The 3,850-nt window shown below is 42.8% G+C and overlaps 1 non-coding gene across 1 annotated transcript; it reads right to left on the bottom strand.

Annotated features, from left to right (window-relative positions):
* Window positions 1-568: 568 nt before the first annotated feature.
* On the bottom strand, window positions 569-653 carry TRNAQ-UUG (transfer RNA glutamine (anticodon UUG)). The gene has a single exon. It is a non-coding gene; the product is annotated as a tRNA-Gln (tRNA).
* Between the last annotated feature and the right edge of the window lie 3,197 nt (window positions 654-3,850).

Raw genomic sequence — 3,850 nt, 5'->3', positions numbered from 1 at the left:
TAATTTAATAATTTTATTTTCAGTTGGCAAGCACTAAATTTCATGTTAAATCTGTCCACATATGGGAAGATATTTGTGGCAGTAACATCTCCTATTATGTGCTATTCTCAGAATCTATTATATTACAATTCTTAACCTAGGTATGGAAGTGAAAAGGTCTAAGCATCCGACCAATATAATTTGATGATTCATATATACCGGGAAGAATTCAGGACTTCCATATGATTTTTCTGATTAAACCCTCCTGATAGTGTAGTCTTTTACTTTGCTACTGGAAATCATTTCGCTTGGCTTGCTATTTCTTCTGACATATGTTCCAACTGAGCAGAATCTTTGAGAAATTAGATAACCATTAAGGACAGTATGTAGAGCATAATGTGTAGAAAGAGCAACAGGCAGAACCACTATGTGGTTGCTTCCTTTATAGCTTATATATTTTTAAAATTTTTTAATGTTTATTTATTTTTGAGAGAGATAGAGAGACAGAGCGTGAGGGGAGGGGGAGGGGCAGAGAGAGAGGAAGACACAGAATCTGAAGCAGGCTCCAGGTTCCGGGCTGTCAGCGCAGAGCCTGACGTGGGGCTCGAACCCACGAACCGTGAGATCATGACCTGAGCCAAAGTCAGACACTCAACCGACTGAGCCACCCAGGCGCCCCTATAGCTTATATTTTTATGATGCAAACTCTATGGTTCATAAATAGACCATATTTTTCATATCCCCAAAGATTTGCCCTGGTTCCTCTCCCAGGAACGTTATTCTGCTCTCATTTACCCTCTGCAAACTCAAGATCTGCTAAGTCATCATTTCTTGCAAAAACTTACCCTGATCCTTCCTCTCATTCCAGGTTGGGTTACCTGCCCCTCTGTACCATTAAAGTCCTCTGTCCTTCTAGAGACATGAACTGTTGTCACTTCCCCCTACCCATACCTTCCACTCTGTGCTCAACACTATGAACATCTGGAGGACTGGAATCCCACCTTTGAGTTATAGGCAAATATTAGGCACTCAATAATTTTTTGTAGAATTAATTGAAATAATAAGTTAATGTAGCCAACAAATAAGACTAATGAGACAGGAAACTTGAAGACTGAAGGGTGGATAGGGAAGGGTGGAGAGGCAAGTCAGTCCTAGGCAGTCTCATTTCCAAGATGCCAATAGAAGCGTGTGTGTGTGCGTGCGTGTGTGTGTGTGTGTGTGTGCGCGTGTGTGTGGTGTATGCACACATGCACAGGCATCCATGTTTGCATGGGAGTAGTGGTAGTACAGGGGAGGTGAGATTTATACTTGACTCTAGATACTTCCAATGTAGCCATACAAATGTCACACTGCCACTTTCCGACGTGCAAATGCTACATTTCTCTAAATCAGAGAAGTTGGTTCTCTACTTCCACCCACGTGACTGGCAGAAAAACTCAACCTCAGTCGTGTTTGGGAATTCTCTCTCATCCTCCAGGGGTTCATGCAAGGATCTCCTGGTATTTGAGATGCCATACTCTGCAGAGTCTGATCGCCTCCTCCGTTTGCTGTGACTCGTCAGTTTCCAAGGTATTGGTCAGGCAGTGTGTTCCAGGAAGACCTGGATGCTTGTCCTGCTGGTCCACTCCTCTACCACACACAGGCCCACAGAGGCCCTCAAGACCTCAGAGTCTCCAAAAAGACTGAGGAAAACCAGCCTTCCTTGATTAGGTGGTTTGTGTGCCTTCAGCTCCAAAGCCCTAACCTCCATGCTCTCCTCTGGGGAACACATTCTGGGGACATTTTTTGTACCAGGTGTAATCAGGGGAAAAAAGGAACTGGAAATGTCACTTGTTCCTTTCTTAACAACTCACCTGGCTACACAGTTTCTTCAGAAGCAACAGGAAGTTTTATCTCCCTCCTTCCTCCCGAAGTCCCCTGGCCCCCGCCCCAATCCACTGGCCATCCAGCCGCTTTTTCTCTTTCAGCGTCGAAGAGCTCAAAGCACAGAGCCTTGGCGGTTGTCCCGGTTTTCTTCATCCTGTTCATGACTCCAAAGAAAACACATTTCTGACTCAAAAACAAGCCAGGGGTTTCTGTTGAGACCTCAAATATTTTCCCAGAGTCCGCCATGAAAATAAGGTTATGTTGTAATTTTTAAGTGATTTGTTCGACTTCTTGTGGCAAGACTCTGCTATAGTTTTGCTTGTCGTGCAAATAGCCTCGAGTCTGCTTCTAAACAAAATGTTTTCCAAAAACAAACGCAGGCTTCCCTCTGCTGACCCAGATCTCAAGGAGAATCAGCATTTGTTATCATAATGCTCCACACAAATACTTACAAACACAATTGTTTTGCAACTTGAATGCTGTTGGCAGTCAACACTCATACCAGTATTGTTACTTGGACTCAGCATTAATATTTTCTTCAGAATATTTTACTTTGGTAGTATAAATGTTCCCTATATTGCTGAAGACACACGAAAGAAGCGTGGTCATCAGTGTATTGTACTGAAACTTGGCTTCATTTCGAAAACGGTAGGAAATTCACGACAGAAGTTTTGGGAAGAAGAAATCTTTTAGTGATCTAATTCCATAATATTTGTGCTTTCTTACAAATAGTAGTAATTAGGCTGCACTTGTGACAACACTAAAAATCTACCCCACTCAATGAGTAAGACTCCGTTTTAAAATAAGTATATTATGAAACGTGAACAAGTAATATTGGAGACTAAAAATGCATAACTGGTGAACATTCATGTGCTTCTCTTCACTGCCCAGTAGGAATAATTCTGCCAGTGCCAGCTCGCTTCGTGAGCATTTGTGATGCAGCAGAAGTAGAGATGAGACCGCAGTGCCTGCTTTGAATTGGAATAGGCTAGATTTTACTTCTGGAATAGCAAATGCTAAAGGTATAAGGAAAGGCAAGAGCCAAGGAAGTCTTGGGAAGGTTTTTAAAATTTTTATTAAATTACTTTTTTTTAATTCTTATTTATTTTTGATAGAGAGCGAGGGAGCGAGCGCATGCGTGTGCAGGGGGAGGGGCAGAGAGAGGGAGACACAGAATCTGAAGCAGGTTTCTGGCTGTGAGCTGTCAGCACAGAGTCCGACACAGGGTTCGAACCCACGAACTGTGAGATCATGACCTGAGTCAAAGTTGGACGATTCACCGACAGAGCCACCCAGGCGCCCAGGAAGCCTTGGGAACGTTTTATTGGGGGTTTGGACAGAGTAAGAGGTTAAAATGATAAAACCCTCAGGGCTTCGCTCCAGGGCAGGCTGTGTGTGATTCCAAAGACAGGGTGGGGACTGGACTTTGAGAAGTTCTGTTGTGGCTGTGTATAGCAACCCCCTTGACAGACGCTAGCAAGGAATTTTTAAATGCCGGGTTTTATTTAACTTTTGAATAGATGATACCATCACAACATTCAAAAATTAAATGTAGTATGAACTGCATCAGGGAAAAAAGTCTCCCTAACACTCCAGGCCCTCAGCCACCCAGTTCACATCCCTGGAGGCCACCAATATTTCCAGCTGCTTGCCTGTCTTCCAGAGGTATTTTACACACATACAAGCAGATAGGCATTCATATTATATAATGCCCCCCCCCCACTTTTTATACAAGTGGTAGAACACTGCACACATTGTTCTGAGTGCTGCTTTACTGTCTTTCTTCACAATATTTGGGATATTGTTTCATTTTATTAAAGAGATTCCTCTTTTTTTTTTTTTTTTTGCAGCTGCAAAGTATTCCACTATAGCAATGCACAAATATTGTTTAGCCAGGTCACACTTTTGGAAGCCTCCCATCCCATGTTATATATCACAGCAAGGCAATGCTGTTCAATGCAATGCAATGAACTGCTCTGTTCTTAATTTACTTTGTGCCATGCAC

The sequence above is a fragment of the Lynx rufus genome, unplaced genomic scaffold (genome assembly GCF_022079265.1).
Source record: "Lynx rufus isolate CCGP_SWC_20201006 ecotype Redwood Valley unplaced genomic scaffold, mLynRuf1.p SCAF_5, whole genome shotgun sequence".
NCBI classification, from domain to species: Eukaryota; Metazoa; Chordata; class Mammalia; order Carnivora; family Felidae; genus Lynx; species Lynx rufus.
Note: the sequence above shows the minus strand (reverse complement) of the source record. Positions and strands in the feature narration are given on the sequence as shown.